The sequence below is a fragment of the Sorex araneus genome, chromosome X (assembly GCF_027595985.1).
Source record: "Sorex araneus isolate mSorAra2 chromosome X, mSorAra2.pri, whole genome shotgun sequence".
Lineage (NCBI taxonomy): Eukaryota > Metazoa > Chordata > Mammalia > Eulipotyphla > Soricidae > Sorex > Sorex araneus.
The window spans coordinates 131237051-131262850 of record NC_073313.1 but is presented as its reverse complement, the minus strand read 5'-3'; the positions used below and the strand labels follow the sequence as shown (position 1 = coordinate 131262850).

Below are 25800 nucleotides of genomic sequence, written 5' to 3'. Positions count from 1 at the left end.
AAAGCCATGTTAAGGGGAAAATTTATACCTCTGCAAGCATTCTTCAGGAAGGAAGAAAGAACCTACATACATAACTTGACTTCACAGCTCAAGATTTTACAAAAGGACCAAAAAAAGGAGCCTAAACCATGCAGAAGTAAAGACATAACAAAACTTAGAGCTGAAATTAACAACATGGAAACCCAAGAGGCAATTAGAAAGATCAATGAAATGAAGAGCTGGTTCTTTGATAAAATAAACAAGATTGATAAACCACTAGCACGAATCACAAGAAAGAGAGAGAGAGAGAAAACCCTAAAAAAAACAAATCAGAAATGAAGAGGGGGACATCACAACAGAAACAAAAGAAACTCAAAACATCATCAGAGACTACTTTGCAAGTCTATATTCCACGAAACAAGAGAAACTAGAAGAAATGGATAAATTCCTAGATTCCTGTAATCTCCCAAAGCTGAATCAAGAAGATCTGGAATACTTGAATAGACCCAATAATATCAAGGAAATTGAAACTGTAATCAAAATTCTTCCCCAAAATAAAAGTCCAGGTCCAGATGGATTTACTAGCGATTTTTTTCATTTATAGATGACCTATTTCCAGTTCTTCTCAAACTTTTCCAGGAAATTGAAGAAAAAGAACTCTCCCAACCAGAGTTTGGGAAAATTAACTCACTTTCTATGAGGCTCGTATCTCCTTAAAACCAAAAGCAAACAAAGACCCCACAAAAAAGAAAATTACAGGCAAATATCCCTGAATAACAGGGATGTGAAGATTCTCAACAAAATAGTAACAAATAGAATTCAACAACTCATCAAAAAGATCATACACCATGACCAAGTGGGATTCATCCCGGGGATGCAAGGATGGTTTAACATCCGGAAATCAATCAACATAATCCATCATATCAACAAAAGTAAAGATAAAAACCATATAATTGTATCAATAGATGTAGAGAAAGCATTTGACAAGATTCAGCACCCGTTTATTATGAAAACTCTTGGCAAAATGGGTATCGAAGGAACTTTCCTCAACATAGTCAAAGCCATCTACCACAAGCCTATGGCAAGCATTATCCTCAATGGAGAAAAACTAAGAGCCTTCCCTTTTATATCAGGGACGAGCCAAGGATGCCCACTCTCACCATTTCTGTTCAACAAAATCCTGGAAGTACTTTCAGTACCTATTAGGCAAGAAAAAGATATTAAGGGCATTCAGATAGGAAAGGAAGAAATCAAGCTTTCACTATTCGCAGATGATATGATACTATATTTAGAGAACCCTAAAGCCTCTACCAAGAAACTCCTAGAAACAATCGACTTGTATAGCAAAATTGCAGGCTATAAAATCAATACCCAAAAGTCCACAGCATTCCTATTAAGATTGTTAAAATGGCAATACTCCCCAAAACATTGTACAGATTCAATGCGATCCCTATAAGGATACCCATGACATTCTTCAAAGAAGTGGATCAAACACTCCTGAAATTCATATAGAACAACATATCCCCTACGAACAGTTAAAGAAATTCTGGGGAAAAACAAGATGGGAGGCATCACCTTCCTCAACTTCAAACTCTACTACAAAATGGTAATAATTAAAACATCATGGTACTGGAACAAAGGCAGAGCCGCAGACCAATGTAACAGAGTTGAATATCCCTATACACACCCTCAAATATATGATCACCTAATCTTTGATAAAGGAGCAAGAAACGTGAAGTGGAGCAAGGAAATCTTCTTTAACAAATTATGCTGGCAAAACTGGACAGCTACATGCAAGAATATGGGCTTATATCTCTACCTAACACCATGAACAAAAATCAGATCAAAATGGATTAAATACCTCAACATCAGATCAGAATCCATAAAATACATTGGAGGCAAGGTTGGCAAAACCCTCCATGACATTGAAGCTAAAGGTATCTTCATATATGATATGCCACTGGCCAAGCAAGTGGAAACAGAGATTGACAAATGGGACTATCTTAAACTAAGGAGCTTCTGCACCTTAAAAGAAACAGTGACCAAAATACAAAGACAGTCAACAGGATGGGAAAGTATATTTACCCAATACCCATCGGATAATGGGTTGATATCAAGGATATACAGGGCACTAGTTGAACTCTACAAAAAGAAGACTTCCAATCCCATCAGAAAATGGGGCAATGAACAGAAACTTTCTCAAAGAAGATAGCCGAATGGCCAAAAGGCACATGAAAAAATGCTCTTCATCACTTATCATCAGAGAGATGCAGATCAAAACAACAATGAGATATCATCTTACACCACAGAGACTGGCCCACATCCAAAAGAACAAAAGCAACCTGTGTTGGCATGGATGTGCGGAGAAAGGGACTCTCCGTCACTGCTGGTGGGAATTCAGACTGGTTCAGCCCTTTTGGAAAACAGTATGGACAATTCTCAAAAAATTAGAAATTGAGCTCCCATTTGACCCAGCTATACCACTTTTGGGAATATATCCCGGAGAGGCAAAAGTGTATAGTACAAATGACATCTGCAATACTATGTTCATTGCGGCACTGTAGTCAAAATCTGGAAAAATCCCAAGTACCCAAGAACAGATGACTGGTTAAAGGAACTTTGGTACGTCCACACAGTGAAATACTATGCAGCTGTTAGAAAAGATGAAGTCATGAAATTTGCATATAAATGGATAAACATGGGAAGCATCATTTTATGTGAAATTTGCTACCCCTTTAACATTTTCTTTGTTGTATTGGGCCCACAAAAATAACAAAAAATGGGGCTGGAGCAATAGCACAGCAGGTAGGGCGCTTGCCTTGCATGTGGCCTGGGTTCGATTCCCAGCATCCCATATGGTCCGCTGAGCACCGCCAGGAGTAATTCCTGAGTACATGAGCCAGGAGTAACCCCTGTGCATCGCCGGGTGTAACCCAAAAATAAAAAAAAAATTGACAAAAAGTGGCTAAAATTGTTGTCTGGGTAAGGAAACGTATGAAACCTAATATATAAGTTCCTATTATATGTGCGATTAATATTTGACTTCTATTTCAAAGGACAGGAAACTTTTAATTTAAATTTACTTTAGATCTGTTGAGGTTATAGCTAATAAAATTAATTTAAATATATTTGCATGTGCAATAATTTAAATGTTTTTGTATGTTGTAGCATAGAAAACATTTTTTTTTAAATTTTTTTTATAGTTTATTTTTAATTAGTGAGTCAACGTGAGGGTACAGTTACAGATTTATACATTTTTGTGCTCATGTTTCTCCCTTACAGAGTTTGATAACCCATCCCTTCACCAGTGCCCATTCTCCACCACCAGTAAACCCAACATCCCACCCCCCCTTCCCAGTCCCGTCTCCCCCCACCCCACCCTGCCACTATGGCAGGGAATTCCCTTTTGTTCTCTCTCTCTGGTTAGGTGTTGTGGTTTGCAATAAAGGTGTTGAGTGGCCATTGCGTTCAGTCTCTAGTCTATATTTGGCCCGCATCATCTTTCCCCCACATGACCAACAACCACATTTTACTTGCTGTTCCCTTCTCTGAGTTGCCCAGAGTGAGAGAACAGCCTCCAAGCCATGGTGACAACCTCCTGGTACTTATTTCTACTATTCTTGGGTGTTCGTCTTATAGTCTATTATTCTATATTCCACAGATGAGTGCAATCTTTCTATGTCTGTCTCTCTCTTTCTGACTCATTTCACTTAGCATGATACTTTCCATGTAGATCCACTTATATGCAAACGTCATGACCTCATTTTTTCTAACAGCTGCATAGTATTCCATTGTATAGATGTACCAGAGTTTCTTCAACCAGTCATCTGTTCTAGGGCACTCGGGTTTTTTCCAGATTCTGGCTATTGTAAACAGTGCTGCGGTGAACATATAAGTGCATATGTCACTTCGACTATACTTTTTGGCTTTTCTGGGATATATTCCCAGCAGTGGTATTGCTGGGTCAAATGGGAGCTCAACCTCAAGTTTTTTGAGAGTCGTCCATACTGTGCATAGAAAACATTTTTATTGCTGTTTTGAATTGTTAAATAATAACATTTTGTTACAAATCTGTTTATTTCTAATCGAATGTTTTTATGCATATTATTTGCTTCTGTGCCTTTATATAAGTGAAAAATAATAAAATAATCTAGTTCAAAAATCAAAGGATGCCACATTCTTTTTCTTTTTTCAAAAAAATGAATCACCTGTGAGATACACTTTTACAAAGTTGTTTATGGTTGGGTTTTAGTCATACAATGTTCCAATACACATCCTTTCACCAGTGTACATTTCCTACCCCTAATGTCCCTTTTTCTTCCTGTCACCCCCTCCCCCACTCTACCTCTGTATTAGGAACTTATCCACTTTCTCTCTCTCTTGCTCCCCTTCTCTCTCTTTCTTCTTGGGCATTAGCATTTGCAAAACAGGTACTGAAAGGTTATCATGTTAATTCGTTTACCTACTTTCAGCACTCAGTTCTTGTCTAGAATAATCATTTCCAGTTATTACACTCATAGTGGACTTTTCTATTCTAACTGCCCTCCCTCTCCTGCCACTTGTACCAAGCTTTCAACCATGGGACAGTCCTCATGGCTTGTTTCTACTGTCCCGGTATTAATCTCATATCGTGTGTGTGTTTAGAAGGGGTGACCCTTTTCATCAAAGAAAGTGAATATATCCTTAGAGGTAGAAAATAATTAGTATAATCTAAGTCAATAGCTTACACACATATCTCATATTTTCTCTCCAGATATCTTATATTTTCTTTGAGAGAAATTGACTAATGTTTGAGTAAATAATAACTGAAAAATTTAAAATACTTTCCCACAACTCAAATTCTTGCTGGAATTGAGGTAGTACACATTCATTTGGAAGATCGTGCATAAGATAACTAGAAATTGTGAGACCCATGGAGGGGCTGAAGAGTGCAATATTTGTCACTGTGTAGCTGTTACTTTTTGACTTTTTTTCTTTTTACCATTTTTAGGTACTGGCATTTACAGTGCTGTTAATTAGACTTTTTGTACTTCCATCATTCCAACACCAGAGTACCTACTTTCTTTAACCAGTGTCCAAAGGGCCCCTCTCTGCCACCTGTCCTCCCATGTAAACTCTGTAGACAAAATCTTCAGTTCTAATGACTTTGACCACTTGTGTTCCTTTACTATGTTTCTTTATATACAAAATATGAGAAAAATCTTTTATTTAATTGTGAAGGTGGTGACATCTAAAAACATACAGATTTATTAAACTCTTGGAATTCCACAAAATTGCAAACGAATGATAAGTAGAAATAAAAGATTTTTTCAAAAATTGTATCTTTTAATTTTGTAAATATGTAGCACTGCACTGTCGCACTGTCATCCTGTCATGCATTGATTTGCTCAAGTGGGCACCAGTAATGTCTCCATTGTGAGACTTGTTGCTACTGTTTTTGGCATATGGAATACTCCATGGGTAGTTTGCCAGGCTCTGCTGTGTGGGCAGATACTCTCAGTAGTTTGCTGGGCTCTCTGGGAGGGACAGAGGAATCGAACCCGGGTTGGCCACGTGCAAGGCAAGCACCCTACCCGCTGTGCTATCGCTCCATTCCTTTGTAAATATGTAAGCTAAAAAATAATAACATGAATAATTCTATTTTACTACATGTAATTTTAACGTGATATAGATAAATTTTAAAAAGATAAATTTTACTGTATTAGGCCCTAAGTTTATGGTCTTAATTTTGTCAGTTTTAGAAGTGGGAAAAGATGGCAAAAAGATAACTGTAGGATGGAAGTATGAGGGGAATATTTTAGATAAACTTGAAGAACTACAATAAAATTTGTTATGTTCTTACCTGGAAATTTTAGTTGTATAATATACTTGTTCAATAAAATTTTCCAAAATGTTGGTAAGTTCTCAAAGTAGAAGAAAATATACAATAAATTAATTGCCATCTCAGAGGAAAATAATTCAGAAATATAGAAGTAACATTTTATTTCAAATGTCAAAAGCACCTATCTTAATAAACTTGCGGTCCCTTAAGTCAGAGTTAAACTAGTATTACGCAGTACCGTGAAACCACATTTTCATAAGTATCAAGACATATGAGAAATCTTCAAATACAAAACTGATAATCTCCAAATATAGAATTGTTAAATCATTGACATTAAAATAGTTATTTGATAATTATTATATTTTATTTATTTATTGCTATACTCTTCTTTTAGAAAGAAGAGGCAAATGACAAGGAAACAAGTTAACAGGTATTTATGTATTAATTTATTTTTAAATCAGATTTCTTGGAATGTCTAAACCCTGCACAAATTCAACAATACAGTAATAATCTTGTTTCTGTTAATGTATTCCTTTAAAATGGCATTATAATTAAGATAATATGTTTACAATGGTGTTGAAATTTATGGTGTTGCTGTAAACAGTTACTGCACCTCACCATCACCAAAGTACACAAAACCTTCTACCCATACACATATGTCTCATTGAATTCACCTAGTCCCTCACCAATCTAGAGTTCTCAGTTTATCTTCCAGAACCAAGTCCTTGTTTTAAATTGATGTTATATACATATTCCAATGTTTTATTTCATTATTAACCACAAATGAGTGAGATTGACCAGTGCTTGTCATGCTCCCTCTGGTTAATTTTACCCAGCATGATGTCCTCTGGATCCATCTAAGTTGCAGCAAACTTCATGATGCCATCTTTTCTTACAGCTACATCTACTTCTTTATTCAATTTTCTGTTGGTGGAAATTTGAATTGTTTCTATATCACAGCTATTATATTAAAAATTACACTAAATATAGGTGTGCAGACATCTTGTTATATCAGCAATTTTGAAGTTAAGAGAGAGATCCCAAGAACTAGAATCACTTTGTCATATGGAAGTTATATTCTTCATTTTTTGGAGACATCTCCAAACTGTTTTCTATAGAAATTGAACTAAACAATATTCCTACTAGCAGTAAAGGAGTGTTCTATTTTTTTTAAATGACCATATCCCTGCCATCCCTGGATATTTCCATGCTGTGTTAAGGGGAAAATTTATAGCTCTGCAAGCTTTCCTCAGAAAGGAAGAAAGGGCCTATGTAGATAGCTTGACTTTGCAGTTCCAGTATTTTTTGTATGCCATTATTATTGGTGTAAGGTGATACCTGATTGTAGTTTTAATTTGAATGTGGCTGATTGGTTTTGAATCCCCTGCACCATGTATCCATGCAGCGCCAGGGATCACTGCTTAGCATAGAGCCAGGAATACCCTATCAGTCATTTTGGATGAGGCCTAAAAACAAAGACAGAATGTGAACCAGTTGACAGTTCTACCAGCAGTGGATGACAGTTGCTTTTTACCCATATTCATGCAAGCACATTATTATTTTTGTTTTTGATGTGTGAGATAGTATTATTTTTCCCTTTCTCTGTTATTTCATTATTTACATACTCAAAAATATCATTAATCACAAGATACGATAATATATGTAGAATACTCTAAACATTCCACTACCATTTTTGAAACAATAGATCAGTAAGCCAAATACTAGACTACAAAATCAATCACAAAAATTAATTGCATTTCTCAGCTAACTAGAAGAGAAAGAGATCTAAATGACTATCCCTGTAATGTATTATTACTAATGTAAGACAATAGTGCCATAATTTTGTGAACTGCAAGTTATTATTCATACCAACTAATTGGCAATAGATCCCAGGACCATTTAAGAGAGAGATGAATTTCTAACCACAGGAAGCAATTGGTTCCATGAGAAAGAAAACAGACATTAAATTAGAGACTGTAATTTTGATAGGATCACTAACAGAAAAACAACAAAATCTATATAATGTAATGGAAAATATTTACCTTCCCATTGATTTTGAAATATTTTAAAAGGTGCATTAACTTTTGGAGATAGCATAAACTATTAACTACGTTTACAGCTTTAGTAACAAATACCAGGGCATCATTTTTTTTTTGCTGTGTTTCTCAGCAGTAGACACATATCTATTTGCAACACACTCATCATCATCATCATCATCATCATCATCATCATCATCATCATCATCACCATCATCATCATCATCCCGTTGATCATTGAATTTCTCGAGTCATCTCAGTAACGTCTCCATTCGTCCTAGCCCTGAGATTTTAGAAGCCTCTCTTTACACGTCCTTTCCAGTGGTGCTGCATTGGAGGCTCTTTCAGTGTCAGGGGAATGAGACATCATTGTTACCGGTTTTGGCTTATGAATATGACATGGGGAGTTTGCCAGGCTCTCCCATTCAGGCAGAAAACACTCAGTAGCATGCCAGGTTCTCCCAGAGGGAAAACTAGGCTATAAGATGTCTTCCGGATGCTTGGTTTTATAGCCTCTGGATTTTGGCTGTTGGTGGGATTACACAGCTGCCAGGGCCAGTCCCTGGGTGTGACCTCCTAGCTACTAGAAAATGGGGGATCTGGGTGGAAGAGACCCAGTCCTGATCTGAGCAGCCTTAGAGATCTCAGCTTCGCTTCCACACACCTGGGTTTCTCTGCTGGTTCCTTCATTCCCCACATCATGGCAATAAAATTTTTAGTAAGTAACAGAGCCACCAGTCCTAAATCTGACCCACCTTGTGGATACAGAAAGACCTGAATATAGACATTCTCCAGCAGCAGACGAGACTGGACCCCTCCCTACATAAAGGACCTGAGGGAAATTACTTGGAAACCCCTCAATTCCTTCCTTTAATCTGATTAACTCTGAGCTAGTCCAGACAGTGATGTAGGCAGGTAGATAGGGAAAGGCCCTTGGCAACAAAACTTAGGTCAATATAATTTCTGGGAGGAAAATACTAAGACTGATCCACCCTGTGAATACAGAAAACAGACCTGATAAGACCTTCAGCGACCCTAAGGAGGTTGGACCCCTCCCCATGAAGTTCCTCAAACTCTATGACCTCTCTCTTAATCTGATTAATTCAGCCCAAAGAAGATCATTACCACTCCCAACCTCCCTGGTAACCTCCTTAGCAACGAACTTTTACCTGGGAAGAAGCCCCACGTGGGGGCAGGTTGGAGAAACCTTATAAAAAACACCTTGAACAAGGGAAGGGCACGCATATGCTGCCCGAACCCATGTGCTGCTTGTGCCCACATGGCCGAGCACATGTGGCGCCTGAGCACATGTGTCACCCACATCTTCCCTCTTGAGATTTGTACTTTCATGCTTCTGTGTCTAGTGCTAGGATGTGTGTAGGGACTCTCTGCCCTTGGAGAAGCCTGTGTTCTCTCTTAAGTACATTACTCTCTCTCTCTTTTCCCCTCCACACCTTAACAAAACCTTCCAATAAAATCTATTTACTTCACTGCTTGGCTATTCCTGAAATTCCTTTCTGCGAGGCGAGCCAAGAACCCAGTGACCCTGTGTCCCGTGTGGCAGAGGCAGTTGGGGAGAATGTCTTTCTACTTCCCGCTTCACATACGTCACCCGTGGGACCCACCAACTTCAACAGTAGAAGGCCGGACCCACCCTCCACCTACCTGGAGAAGATCCAGCAAAAATAAGAAAACTCCCAACTCTACCCCCTTGGAAAGAACCTAGCCAGAAAGTCTCACATGGGGCACCTTGAAAAACCCTGTAAAAATCATCATGAACAAAGGAAGGGCACACAATGCTGCCCAAACCCATTTGCTGCTTCTGCCTACATGGCCAAGCACATGTGGCACCTGAGCACATGTGTTACCTACATCTCCCCTCTTGAGATGTGTACTTTTGTGCTTCCATATCTAAGGCTGGGATGTGTGTAGGATCTCTACCTTGGAGAAGCCCATGTTCTCTCTTGAGCATATTACACTCTCTCACTTTCCCTCCCTCTTTTCCCTTCCTAAAAACCTCCAAATAAAATCTGTTTACTTCACTGCTCATCTACTGAAATTCTTTTCTGAGAGGCAAGACAAAAACCCGGTAACCCTGGGTAAGGTCTAGGACTAAATTTCCTTTCCTGGAAAGATCAATACCTCATCCAGATGTAGGCAGGTTAGGGAAGGTCCCCTCCCAAGGCAATGGCAAAAGCTGACCTTCCAGAAAACATGAAAAAAATAGGAACTAACACTTGATAAGACCCTCATCTGTCTACACCAACAGACCCAGAGAAGCTCCTGCAGTAACAAAGGGCCAGGAAAGGAATTTCAAATACTACCACCACCCCCAAGCCCCTAGTAGCCTCCTTAGCAACGGACTTTGACCCAGGTAGGATCTCTAAAACATTTGAAAATATTTTTATAATATTTGGAAGTATAAAGAATACCTTAAAAGCTCATGACACATAATTTCAGTTAAAGTCAGAAGTACCAATTTGTTTTGTTTGCATGTTTGTTTTTTCCCCACACCCAAGAGTATTTAGGGCTTATTCCTGGCCCCGTGCACTCCTAGCAGAGATCTGCAGGACTGTATGGGTCTTTCCCACTGTATTATCTCTCCAGTCACATAGAAGTTATCAGACGTCATATCTTTTAGCTTGTAATGTGGGAAAGAAAGGTAGAGTGATGCAGAGAGGCAAGGTAGATGGTGTTACTCCAGATTTGTAGTAGCACATGCTTTATATATTATATATATGTATATATCGAATAACTGTAGTTACAAAACTTTCATGTTTGCATTTCAGTCATACAATGATCGAACACCTATCCCTCCACCAGTGTATATTTTTCACCACCAATGTCCTTAGTATCCTTACCCCAGCCTCCATTCCACCCTTCCCCTTGCCTCTATGGCAGGCAATTTCCCTCTTACTCTCTCTCTACTTATGGTTATTATGGTTTGCAGTACAGATAATGAGAGACCATAATGTTTGGTCCTTTATCTACTTTCAGCACACATCTCAAAATATCACGAGAATAACACCTAAGAACAGTAGAGACAAGAGCCAGGAAGATCACTCCATGATTGGAAACATGTTTTAATGTGTTCTTTAAATAGTGCTTCTTCTATTCCAAATATTATTTTCAGGTTAACTGATCCTTTGGAACATTTCCCTTCCTCCTGCAGGATAGTATTGACTAATGTTTTATTCACATTTTCCATATAAATAAAAATGTTTCATAGGACTGCGGGGTAGGTGAAGACCACGCCATGTGATATCTCATTGACTTTTAGAATATAAAATAAAAGTCATTATTTTTTATTTCTCTAATATATTATGTTTAATAATAATCACTTTTTTTAAACTATTATGCATATCAAGTAATACCTAAGTGACCTGAAATGGCGAATGTGCCTCTTTAAGTGCTAAAATATTTCTTCAAAAATTTATTTAATTAAAAAAAGTGATTTACAAAGATTTTGATAACTAAGGTTTATATATATATATGCACATACATATACATATATATATTCTAGCACCAATCCCACGACCAGTGTCAACTTTCCTTTACCAATGTTCTTATATTTCTTTACCTCCACCCCTAGCCTGCTACTTTATCAGACACACAGACACATTTTAAAACTTGGTGATTGCAATTTGGATCTCATGTTTTCAGTGTTGATGAGTCTCTGCTTTGGATAGATATTTATGCTACTGTCCCACATTACCAGTATACCTGAGACCTCTGACCTCTAAATCTTGCAATTTGTATCAACCTGGAGGGCAACCTCCATGTTGAATATCTATGTTGAATGAAATAAATCAGAAGAAGATATATACTACTATATAGCTGTGGCATATAGAATAAGTGGACAAGAAAATATAAGGTATTAAAGGGGCATATCTAGATAGATCACCCTCAAGCACAAACTATAGGGAGAGCAGAGAAGGAAAGAAATTGAGCGGGGAAGGAAGAAACTAAACTTTTTCTTAAACTTTGACTACTTCAGTGCTGGGTAAATTAGTACCCATGAGATTTCACTAACAAATGACATCACCAAAAAAGCATTAAATAGATTAAGTTTTGAGTTTAGACTTATAATAATGACTTTCAATTTTGTATAAATGGAATTAACTTCATGCATTAAAACAGTTTCATATTTTTATTCTTCCAGTAAAGTGATGCAAATTAATGTCAACTTCACCTTAAACAAAACATTAAACTTTTACTTTATATAGGTTTCTAAATTAATCAGAACACTCATAATTTTAAATATTTGTCTATGATATTATTTTACAGTTATTATAACCTGAAGAAAATTATGAAATACTTATGAAGTGTTGCTAGATTATATGATAGTTCACTAACTATTTTTTGGATATATCTCCATATGCTTCCCATAAAGATTAAACCATGAGTGGAGGAGGGTTTACTTCTCACCACAACCCCAGCAACACTGGCTGTGTCCATACTTTTATTTTTATTTTATCTTTTAAATTTTTATTTTATTGAATCACCGTGAAAAAAATACAAAGCTTTCAGGTTTAAGTCTCAGTCATATAATGATTAAACCCCCATCCCTTCACCAGTGCACCACCAGTCCACCACCAAGAACCCCAATATACCCCTTCCCACCCCCCCACCTAACTAACTAACTAATGTTCTTCACTTTATTCTCTCTATACTCTGAATACATTCAATATTTCAATAGAGAACTCACTATTATTGTCTGGAATTTTCCCCCAACAATCAGGCCTGCTGAAAAGGCATCATTTAATAATTTCTTTTCATTGCTGAGAATGAAGACTCTATGAGCTTGCACAACCACAACAGCAGCGGCGCGGTTTTGGATTTCTGATATTTTAGCTCAGTTCACAGTCTAGATGCATTTCTGTAAGAAGCTGCTCTGGGTGCCAAAATGTGTTAGAAGGCCTCTCGGATCATAGTCTTTAGGAGCAGAGGGTCCGTTTCACATGTGTCAGCTCCGGATCTTATCTGGGCAGAGGGTGTGCCGGTAACGCCCCCCCCCCATGATCGCCTACTAGCAATGTCACTGCAAAACTCATACCTCTGGGTTGGGAGTCTTAGGAGGTGGCTCTCACCATGTGGATGTTGTTGCCACTGCTGTTTTCCATGCAGAAAAACGGGAAGGAGAGGTAAAATCCCTCCCTGGGAGACGCGGGGTTGTAGCACAGCTCACAGTCTAGATGCATTTCTGTAAGAAGCTGCTCTGGGTGCCAAAATGGGTTAGAAGACCTCTCGGATCATAGTATTTAGGAGCAGAGGGTCTGGCTGTGTCCATACTTTTAAATATGTGCCATTATCACAGGCATAGCATGATATCTATTTGTTGTTTTAATTTGCATTTCCCTAATTATGAATGATGATGTGCACTTTTTCATATGCCTGTTGAGTTTTGTAGGTCTTGGATATCAACCCCGGATCAATGAATTGTGCGAAAATTTTTTTTGACATTTAGTAGGGTGTCTCTTTCTTAGAATATGAGTTTCTTTAAGAAGCTTTTTAATTTGATATTTGTTTATTTATTTAACTTTGCCACCGTGTTCATGTCACTGTAGATTCCTCAGTGGTCAATTCCCCGGAGAGATTTGCCGTTTTTTCGTCAGTATATTTTTTGATTCTGGTTTTATTTCCAGGTTTTAATTCACTTTGAATTTACTTTATTTTTATTATTTTTTTATTGATTACTGAGTCACCATGAGGGTACAGTAACAGATTTACACATTTTCATACTTGTGTTTCCCTCATACAATGTTCGAGCACCCGTTTCTCTACCAGTGTTCATTCTCCACCACCAGTGAACCCAGTATCCCTCCCACCTCCCAATCCCATCCCCCCTTCCCCCCAGGCAGCCGCCTGAATTTACTTTTATGAATGATATGAGGTGCAATTTTGACTTCATATTTTTACATATGGTTATCCAATATTTCCAGTACCAATTTCGAGGAGATTTTTCTTTGCTTAACTTCATATTCTTAGCTAATTTGAAATATAGCAACCATCCATGAATCTGGAGGTTTAACTCAGGATTCTCAATTCTGTTTGATTGGTCTGCAGATCAATCTTTAGGTCAGTGGTGTGCAGTTTTGAACATTATAGCTTTGTACCATAGTTCAAAGTTGGAAAATGGAACAGTTCCCATCTTCCTTTGTGTGTGTGTGTTGGTGGGTACTGTTTTGGCTGTTCAGGGAGTTTTTATAATTCCTAACAAATTTTATTAGAGATTGTTCTAGTTCTTTGAAAAAGTCTTTGGAATTTTAATGGGTCTTACACTAAATATGTATTATATCTTGGGTAGGATGGTCATTTTAATAATATTGACTTTTCTTATTTATTGAAAGGTAATTGAAATTCATTTAAAATTGAAAAGGGAATGCCTTTCAATTTCCTGTGTCCCCTTCTATTTCTATTGGTAGTAATTTCTAGTCTCTTTTTAGTTTTTTAAATTTTTTTATCTTTTTAATTTTTAACTTTATTCTTATAAGGTTGTTCACAATAATTTTTACATGCAATATTTCAACACCAATTTCACCAGCATTACACCTTCCCACACCATTATTTCGAATTTTCCAAACCACCACCCAAGCCTGCTCCAATAGCAGGCCCTAAATAATTTATTTTGTATTGCTTGTTATGAATAATTTGCTAAAAATGATCAGAAAAAGTTTTCTGAAATGAAAATGTGTGAATAATATTGTATCTCACCCTGAGTCATTAAGCCTTTGTAGAAGAGATTACTGACATGTTGTTACAGGTTGATCTTTGTGTGCTAATATTTTTGTTGTTGTTATTGACAAGAGATTTATTTTTCAGACATGTAAAACCTGAGTATCTGGATTAGCAACAAAAACATTACATGGGTAACTTTATAATTATTCCACTAAAATTCACAGACAAGGAAAAATATGTTTTATAACCTCTAAAAGTAAATATCTTAGCATCAAAAATAAACAATTGGAAAGTAAGTCATTAAAAATATTTCTTAATGAAGGTCTTGGATTATAGTTGTTTTTATAGCTTATTGAGCCAAACTTAAGGAAAAATATAGAAGTTTATAACAAATAAAGTATTTTGAAAATAATAAATCCTATCTATTCTAAATAAATACCTAAATTATGTTTTTAAGTCATCAATATCACATATCTCTCTTAAAATTGTGAGTAATTAAGTAGACAATGTTTCAAAAAATGATAAACTCTAATGAATTTAGAATGAAATAAGTATTTCCACTAAACCTCAATTACAAATAACTTTGTAAATCATGGTGCCTTAATAAAAATTTTAACAATAATTTTAATTTTTTTATGATTTTATACATGTTATTTTCACAAAGTAGTTCACATTAGTTCATTACATATATTATTCAAACACCCACCCCACCAGGGAGCATCTTCCCACCACAATAAGAGGGAAGTGTGTGAAGGTTTTTGTATTTCATCCTGGGGACATTTAAGCCCGTGTATACAAGAATACAAGCAAATATGTTAAAACCAAACACATGTGTTCTACTTTAGGTACATCAGCGGGCTAGACTGTAAGCTCCGGGAGATTCTGCATTGCTCTCTTCCGGGAGCTTTATTTTATAGTCTCTGGATCTTGACTGTTGAGATTACATGGCACCGGGGAGCAGTTTGTGGGTGTGACTCCCAAGCTACTGTAAAACAGGGGGTTGGAGTGGAGGATGCCCAGTTCCAATGAGAACAGGCTTGGAGATCTCAGCCACGGGTCCTGCATACCTGGGTTCCTGTGTTTCCAGTAGCCGGCCAGTCACACCTCTGGTGCCATATAAGCCCATTAATGGCCATGATCCAGAGACTCAGAAATAAATCTCTTGAAAGAGAGTGACAGGAGCAATATGCCACAGAGATGCCTCTGGACCCCAAAGTCACATCCAGTTAAGAAAAGAAAGAAATTAAATTAACCTCAGCTGTATCACCGTATTTAAAATTTTAGAATTTCTGGATATCTCATACTCTACAACACTGATGTACCAAGACAAGGGCTTAATGGCTGCAGAGATAAATACAACAATCTTCACACACTTTCTTCTAAGGAAATTTTTGAGGTAATTTTTAGTGTATTATTCATAATAGCACTATAGCACTGTTGTCCCATTGTTCATCGATTTGCTCGAGCAGGCACCAGTAATGTCTCCATTGTGAGACATGTTGTTACTGTTTTTGGCATATCGAATATGCCATGGGTAGCTTGCCAGGCTCTGCCGTGTGGGCGGGATACTCTTGGTAGCTTGTTATGCTCTCCAAGAGGGATGGAGGAATCGAACGCACTACCTGCTGTGCTATTGCTCCAGTTCAATAAGCAATACAAAATTAATTATTTAAGTCCTGCTTTGGGGACAGGCTTTGGGGATTGGAGTGGAAGAATTCAAAATATAGTGGTTGGATTGGTGTTAGAATATTAAATGTAATGAATTATTTTTAACAACTTTATAAAGATAAAAATACAAAATAAATAAAATCTCTGTGAATATCTTTTAGTTTTCAAGAAATTGGCAAAACCTACAAGTTTGAAATTTAGAATGGAGAATTAATAAAATATAAATAAGAATATATTAATATTCCTATAATAGTACAGCTGCACCACCCCTCTGATCAATAACCCTCCCAGCTTTGTGTGCTGGTCTCAGGGCTTCATGGAGATGGATGGGTGAGGGCAGTTGGTGGATACTCTCAAGAGATTCTGTGCTTCCACGAGCCCCACCCCATCCCTCTGTTGCTATTCCCTGAGGAAGAGGCCACCAACGGCTGGGAGGGTCTCCTGCACTTCAGTTCCTGGCCATTTTCCATTTGGGATGTGATTCAGTCTCTGACCCTGCGGGTCCAGCGACCCCTCATCTCGGTGACAGTGTCGCATGCCTCCTGGATCTCAGAACTGCTGCGGTCACTTTTTGTCCCTTTTACAGTGTATCCAGTAAAGTGGCTGCACCCTGTTCATCTCCAGTGAGGGCAGGGGAATGAGGAGTTTGCCCTCCCGTTCCAACAGCTGGTGGCAAAAGAGTTGGGCCAGACAGGACACGACTCACTCCTGCAGACAACGCAGAGCACATGAAACGACAGAGACACCCGAGGTTGCGCCCCCCACACAGCCCAGGCTTCTTTCCCTGCCTCCTCTGGCCCTTCTCCTGATGCACAACTGACAACTCTGGCTCATCGAGTCAAGGAGGTTATACCCCGTGTACCACTGTGTGTTATCTAGAGAGACCTGGCCAGGACCGGCTGTGTAGACTTGACCATAACTAATCAACTTGACGGGGAGGGGGGGCATAGCTTTTGTGTCTGAAGACATCATGGAGCGGACCCATTCCCTTCCCACTGCCTCTGCCTCCAAGTTCCCCAGCTGTGGCCCAGCAACCCCACACCTAATATTTGCCAAGTCCTCCTGGGCCCGGAAGGAAAGCCTTTAGGAGCTCAAGCTGGCATTGTACGGATATGTGAGAAGGAGATACAAAGAAAAACTGGCCCAGGAGGCTGGCTGAGTGCAGGATGGTACTCAGAGCCGCAGGACAGAGACTGGGGGCAGCCCTCACCCAACTCACAACAGGTCGGCTGGGTCGGTGGTGGAAAGGGAGGGATAGGGTTCTCCCCAAAATCACATTAAATTCAGGGTTTTCACTCAAAAAATTTTTTCCTGGAGTGCAGGGCTTCATATGTATGTATGTATGTATGTATGAATGTGTTTATTTATTTATTTATTTATATTATTATTTTTCCCCGCACAGCAGAGCCTAGAAAGCTACCCATGACATATTTGATATGCCAAAAACAGTAACAATGATGGGTCACATTTCCCTGACCCTGAAAGAGCCTCCAATGTGGCACTGCTGGGAAGAATGAGTAGAGAGGCTGCTAAAATCTCAGAGCTAGGACTTATGGAGACGTTAATGGCGCCTGCTCAAATAAATCAATTATCAAAGGGATGACAGTGATACGGTGATACAGCATGAGACAGGAACAAATGAAGACGTTACTGAGCGCCCGCTTGAGCAAATCGATGAACGGGATGACAGTGATACAGTGATAATAGTCATTGTCACTGTCACTGTCATCCTATTGCTCATTAATTTGCTTGAGAGGGCACCAGTAACGTCTCCATTGTGAGACTTGTTACTGGTTTTGGCATATCGAATACGCCACAGGTAGTTTGACAATCTCTGCCATGTGGGCTAGTTATTCTTGGTAGTGTGCCAAAGTGTTTTATCGTAAGTAATATTTGTTTTATATCAGAAACCACAATATTGTAGATACTGCATAAGTGTCTGCATTACTAAGTTAAAATGTATATTAGTAAAATTCTTGGGTTATAAAAGCTGATCATACATAGAGCAATCAATATAAATGAGACTTTAATTCATTATTGAGTTTATATAAACTCCTTTAACAAGCTGGAGGTAAACATTCCTTTCTTAATCTAGTAGAGGACAACCATATACACCATTCATGAGTGCCATACCCAATGTCATATGTTGGGAAGTTTTTCTTGTTCTTTAAAGACTTGCTCTTTCTTGGGAAGGGGCCACATCCAGAAATGTTCAGGGCTTAATCCTGAATCTGTTCTCAGAAAATAGTCCTATATTCCTGGAAGTGCTCAGGGGACCCCATATGGGATGCCAGAGACTGAATCCCGGTTGACCACATGTTATCTCTGTACTATCTCTCCAGCCCCTAAAAAATCTCTTTTAATGCTTGCAAAATTGGTCTCAAAGCTATGATTTCCTATGTTGCCTGTCCATGAAGTTCTGTGTGGTTCCTTCATATCTGAATCATAATCTAGCTGGATTCAGTATTCCTGGTGAGTTTGAGTTTTAGTTTATACCACTCTTTGTTAAGTTTGTACCATATCCCTCCATACCTTTTTTTGTAGTCTCATTTGATGGGTTTTGTGAACTCGTGAACTGTACAGCTTATGGGTTTCCCCTTGTATTAATGTTTTTCTTTTAATCTTGCTGCTTTCAATATTTTTCTATGTATTTGGATTTTGCCATTTTGAGTACAATGCATCTTGGGTTTTCCTACTTTAATCTATTTTCAGTGGTACTCATCGTCCTTTTGTATCTAGGTACCTATATTTCTTCAACTCTGGGGAATTCTTATACATATTTCTTTAAATACTGATTCTTTGTCCTACCTGACTTCCTGTTCTTAAGTGACTCTGATTATTCTTATGTTGTTCTTCTTGAATGCATTTCATAGGTCTCTGGCATGCTGTACATTTCTCTTCAGACTATTTTTCATATTTTGCTGTTTCTTAGCCATTTTCTCCTCATCTTGGACCTCCTTGATCTTTTTGCTCAGCTGCTATATAATAATAATATAATATAATATAATATAATATAATATAATATAATGCTATATATGATAATAATATTATTCTGATATTTAGACCTTCTATTGAGTTCTTTTTATATCATCTATTATGTATTATTTCTGATTACAGTAGTTATTTCATTTCAACTCACTCTTTCTTTTGCTTTGTGTGGTAACTACCTGTACCATCATTTCTTTAAGCTCATTAAACATCCTCATTGTGGTGTCACTAGAAACATTGAGGATTTACTGAACTGATTGGTTGGTGTTGTTTGTTTTTGGTGATTTTTTTTCTCATTAAATTTAGGATGCTTATACATGCTTGCCCCATTGGTTTTTTAGTTTTCTTTCTGTGCTGAGATGGTCAGTCTTTGTAGTTAGGTCCTCTTGAAATTGCTGAGGGATTAGCCTGGGGGTTGCTTTCATTTTTGCCATTTTCATAGAATGACAAGAAGACAATTACAATTACAATTATAATTACAATTACTGAGCAGTATGTATAATTTGTTCGGAACATCAAGATCTCTGGTGTGGGCCCTTAATGTGATGTAGGTCAAGTTTGGAGGCTACTGGCACCTAGTTGGACGTGAGGGACTCTGCCTTTCACTGTGGAGTAGGCTTAGAGATGTCAGTCACAGGCAAACTTCGCCTGGAATGGTGCAGAAGCAAGCTAAAACAGTACTCTTTTATTTATTTATTTATTTATTTATTTATTTATTTATTTATTTAGCTTTTGGGTCACACCTGGCGATGCTCAGGGGTTACTCCTGACTTTGCACTCAGGAATTACTCCTGGCAGTGCTCGGGGGACCATATGGGATGCTGGGAACCAAACCCGGGTCGGCTGCGTGCAAGGCAAACGCCCTACCCGCTGTGCTATCGCTCTGGTCCTGAAACAGTACTCTTTTAAAGGTTAGGTAGGACTCACTAGTAAGCCCATATTATTTTATTCTTTCATTCTTGTACAGTTAATACATAACTTTTTCAAGTTCCTTATTTATGAATGGTATGTTCAGGATTTATACTTCCTCCTGGATCAATATTGAAATTTCTATGATTATTCATTTAACCTAGGATCTAAATAACAATGACATAATTTTTCATAGTAGCCTCTTTTGATCTTTCATTTTCTGAGATGTCTATAGTAATTTCTCTCTTTTCATCCCTGATTTAATTTATTTAAATTTTCATTTTTTTGTATTTTGACTTTGGATAAATGTTAGTTAATCTTGTTTATTTCATAAAAATCCATCTTCTGGTTTTACTGGCCTTTTGTATAGTTTTCTGATTTTTATATCATTGATTTCTGCTCTAATTTATTAGTATTTTTTCAGTTTTTCCACTTGCAAGTCTTTATTGACATAAATTTCTTCCTTACTACCACTTTTACTGTGTTCCATAGTTTCGGATAATTAAATTTTCATTCAAGAAAAACCTCTTAGGGGCTGGAGCAATAGCACAGCGGGTAGGGCATTTGCCTTGCACGCGGCCGACCCAGGTTCGATTCCCAGCATCCCATATGGTCCCCTGAGCACCGCCAGGGATAATTCCTGAGTGCAGAGCCAGGAGTAACCCCTGTGCATCGCCGGGTGTGATCCAAAAAGCCAAAAAAAAAGGAAAACCTTTTAATTTTTCTTTGATTTTTTCTTTGATATACTATTTATCTGCATATTGTTCAGTTTTGTAGATGATGGGTTTTCCTTAACTTTATATTTATGGGCATTTTCTACCTTTATGGATTTGTGTTCTGAAAAGATATTTATTATATTTTGTGTAAAAACACAAAAAAGAAAAAGGAAGGGGGCGAGGAGCACCTCATTGCACCATGCTGGGCACTGGGCACAGGGCAGCGGCGCTGACTCTCCCGCCACCCTCGTTCGGTAGTCTCCAGCCACTTCCCCCAACTCGGGGAGGTTGATGGCGATGATGAGGCAGGTGAAAGAAGGAATGAGGGCCAGGCTGGTTGGTCTCAGTTGCAGTTTATTCCATTCCCATCTCCATTCTCCTCTGAGTCTCCTCCTGCTTCTTCCTCCCCCATGCTACTTCATTCTCCTTCTCCTCTGGGTCTCGATCTCGATCTAGCTTCTCCAGATCTGGCACTGGAGACTGGCCCTGGGACTGGCCCTGGAACTCGACAGCACTCGCCCCCAGCCCCCTCTCACAGCCACCTTAAATCCCCCCTCCCCCTGCATCCGGGGCGGGGCTTAGGCATAGGTGTGGTTACAATCAACAGGGGGTAAAGTTCTATCCGTTAGGGGATGCTTTCACTAGGACAGAATCTCTTTCAGCGGGACACCTGCCCAAGAGGGGAATCCCATGGGCTTGTTTCTCCTCTCTTTGTCCAACTAACCTATAAGTATTTGTATTATAAATCATTTTGTATGGACATAGCAAGACATGCATTAAGCTTAGAGAATTGCTCTCCTGGGGTCACCTCCATCTCAGACTACAGTGCTCAGGCCAGATTAGTCTTTCCTAATGACCAAGCTCTTAACATATAGTTAAGCATTAGGCACTTTGGCCAGGCCCATCTCGATGCCAGGGTAGCACATAACTCACTGCTTGCCCTGGGTCCTTCCCGTCCCTCGTCGGGACCTTGCTTTTGGGGTTGCTAGGAAGTAAGGGCAGCTGAGGCTTAAGTCGAGAAAGCAGATGCCCGGGAGTGAATAATATATATATGTATTTTTTGCTTTTTGGGTCACACCCAGCAATGCTCAGGGGTTACTCCTGGCTTTGCACTCAGGAATCACTCCTGGCAGTGCTCAGGAGACCATATGGGATGCTGGGAATCGAACCTGGGTCGACCGCGTGCAAGGCAAATGCCCTACCCGCCGTGCTATTGCTCCAGCTCCATTTTTCTTTGTTTTTTTTTTTGCTAAGGGAGTGAATAATATTTGAAGCCAATTAAATCCCATGTTACCAAAGCATATTAATAAATGTCTTTCTTTGTCCATACAAAAAGGATATTGTTTTAAAGTAAACTATTCAAAAGACATAAGAGAGGACAAAGACAATATTAACTTACAATACAAGTTCACTGTCCTAGCAAGGTCTGACCTTACAGATTAACAGAGTTTGATTAGGGGAAGGTCTGATAAACTGGTAGAAGTGGTTACAGATAAACAAAGGAATGGAAGTGACTTGGGAGCACTTTGGTGGGTGTGACTGATATAACCAAGCTCCTAGTGGCAATGGGAGCAGGACATACCAAAGTAGTCTAGAATTCTTTAGAGATTATTACTAGATAAGCAAGGGAAAAAGAACAAACCAATGATATCCAACAATATTTTTTATTAAATTTTTATTTTTTTAATTAATTCACCATGAGATGCAGTAACAAAAATTTCATGTTTAAACTTCGATCATACGGCCATCTAACACCCATCCCTTCACCAGTGCACATTTTCCACCACCAAAATCTCCAGTATTCCCCCCTCCACAAACACTTTCCATACTTCCCCCTGCTTGTGTGGCAGACAATTTGCAAGGTATTCTTTCTCTACTTTAGTTACCTTTGATATTTCGAGACAAGTCCTACCTCCCCTTATATCTGCTGAAAATGCAATTGCTAGACAGTGTGTGTTGTATTGCTTGTTATGGATATAATATAATGTCATGTGGCTGCAAGAGTACACGCTTTAGAAATTCTAAGATTTTAATAATTAGGGTCTGAAGAAATTGCTGCCGCAGGTTGCTCGTGTCCGAGATTCCTGTGTGTCTCTCTGGACTGTGGCCAGGTGGGAGCTGGTGCTTCTTGCTGGCTTCTAGAAAATGGCGACCACTGGAGCTCTTAGAGGGCAGGCGGTGGGACAGCACCTGCCCCCGTCTGAAGCGGCCAGCGGAGAAGGCCTACTGCAAAGTCTTGGGCCATCTCTGCCGCAAGTTGCTCGGGTCCGAGATTTCTGTGTGTGTCTCTGGATCATGGCCACGTGGGAGCTTAAGCAGACAGTGGGCAGATGTGGCGTCATCTCGGCATCCCATCAGGGTGAGGGGAAGGCCGGCCCACTTCTCCCCTGTCCCTCGAGACTTGGGAATTACTGTCACCTCGGCTTGTACCTGGTGCTTCTTGTTGGCTTCTATAAAAGGGCGAACTCTGGAGCTCTTAAAGGGCAGGCGGTGGGACAGCGCTTGCCCCCATCTGGAGCAGCCCAGCAGAGAAGGCCTATTGCAAAGTCCCGGGCAAGTTGCTCGGGTTTGAGATTTCTGTGTGTCTCTATGCTTTTTGTTTTTATGACTATATGTGTATTCCAGTCATGATGCAGTAAGTAATCTATCCTATATAATGTTCCATGTGCAGTGAAGAAGAATGACATTTAGAAAATGGAGGATACTATTATATGTTCACTTATCCCAGTTTGCCCACTTGATTATTTAGGGTAGTTATTTTCTTATCGATGCTCTTTCTGGTAGATTATTTTCATTGATAAGGAGAGTAGTCTCCCACTAATACACCGTAGCTATTCATCCATTACTTTGGTCAATTTGTGTTTTGGTTATAAACTTTGTTGAGCCTTCATTTGGTGTGCAGATGTTGACAATAGTTAAGTCCTCTTGATCTAGTGACCCCGTAACTGACATCTAATATCTAAAATTTATTATTTTTTCCTTAAATGCTACTTGTATGTAGCATTTAAGTATGAAGTATTTAGTTTTTGGTAAGGTTGCCTTTGCCTTTTTAATGAAAAATTGACTTCTATGATTACTTTTTCATCTTTTCACTTTGAGCCTGAGTATATCATACAAATTCAAATATATTTCATGTAAGCAGAGGAAGGTTACATTTTGTTTCCTGATCTCACAAGCTAGTCTGTGCTTTTTGATAGAAGAGTTCAGACCAATACCAATAAAATTATTTATATTAGGGAGTTAGTTGCCATGTTAGTAAGGGAATTTAAGCCATTTTTATTATTCAACATTTAATAAGTCATATTGTTCATATTCCTTGAAGGTTGGTTAGGATGCAAAAAATTTCTTCAACTGTAGCTTTCTTAAAAATTGTTTTGTTTTGGTTTCTGTTTGGGGGCCACACAATGGTGTTTAGGGTTCATTTCTAGCTCTGTGCTCAGAGATCACACCTGTTGATCAGGGTACCATGTGTGTTGTGGATTTAACCGTATTTGGTTGCACTGAAGGCAAGTACCATAACCCCTGCATTTTATCTGAGAATTATTTTATGTCTCCCTCTTGGTGATAGCTTTAAAGTGTAAGTATTCTTGCTGAATATTGTTTTTACTCTGAAATTTGAATATATCATCCAATTCTCTTCTTTTTGGGGGGCCATACCTTGTGGTGCTCAGGACTTATTCCTGGCTCTGTACTCTGGGATTACTCCTGATGGGCTTGGGAGACCATATGGAATGCCAGGAAAAAAACCTGAACTGGCCACATGCAAAGCAAACACTCTACCCTCTATACTATCACTCAGGCCCCGTCATCCTAATCTTATATTGCTTCTAGAGTCTCATATGAAAAAATATGAATTTTGTGTTAATTTCCTTGTATTTGAGACTATGCCCATCTCTTGCCACTTGTGTGTATCATGTAACTCTCTTTTGTTCTTGCCATTTTGATTACAGTGTGTCTTAGGTTCTGTTATGTTAATTTTGTTTAGATCACTTTGATCTACTCAATCAACTTGCAATTATCTCTCTATGTACTGGGGAAGTTCTCAGCTATTATCTACTACCACCTATTCTTCCCTCTTTATTTCTTTTCTCTTCAGTGATTCCTATGATTCAGAGATTGATTGTTCCTCTTGCTGGAGTCCATCAAATATCTTAAATTTTCTTCATTTAAAAAAATTCTCCTCTCCATTAAATCTTCTTTATTGGTGATGTTAGTCTGGTTTCCATGAGGTCATTGATTCAATTTTTGACTTCTTTACTGATGAATTCTGTTATTTCATTCCTTAATTACTTTAATTCTTTAAATAAATCCTTTAGATTTCACATCAATTTCTTTTCAACCTTGTGAGCCTTTCTTCCAATGATTTCCTCTTTCATTGAGCATTGAAAGATCTATTGCTCTTAAACCATATTTTATCTGTATTATATGTTCTGATGTACCTGAAGATTTATGTCTATACTTTTGAATTTATTAAAAAAATTAATATTTATTAAAACATTGTGATTTAAAAAGTTGTTTATACTACAGTTGTTTTAGGCATTTAATATTCCAACACCAGTAGTGTTACCTTCGCTTAACCAATGTCCCCAATTTCCCTCCCAACCAAGGCCTGCAGCCTTAGGCCCTTAACAAATTTGCCTTATATTGCTTGCTCCCAGAACTTAGAGAAATGGCAAATAGATTGATCAGAAAATAAATTAGTAAAAATCTATTAGTGATTGCTATATGATTTTAACCTATGTAAATAACTAAATTAAAATAATTTAATACAATATAATTAAATGCCTATTGTCATTTACACAAGTAAGTTTTCAACTCTGAAATCTAAAATACATAGCATTAAATTTGATCTTATACTTGAATTTCATTATGGTAATAATGATGTCTTACCTTTACTTTAAAAACTTTTAAAAAATTCTCTGCTTATATATTTTTGGTTTGCATGAAATAGGTAAGGCCTACAATGCAATATTTTCTCCTTACACTTTATTTAAAAACCGTGGTT

The 25800-nt window shown here is 38.3% G+C and overlaps 1 protein-coding gene and 1 pseudogene across 1 annotated transcript in view; both read left to right on the top strand.

Annotated features, from left to right (window-relative positions):
• The window catches only part of DACH2 (dachshund family transcription factor 2), a 299991-nt gene that overhangs the window by 87029 nt on the left and 187162 nt on the right, over positions 1-25800 (top strand). The gene's annotated exons all lie outside the window — the stretch shown is intronic.
• LOC105943112 (lipid droplet-regulating VLDL assembly factor AUP1-like) lies at positions 5870-17341 on the top strand (annotated as a pseudogene).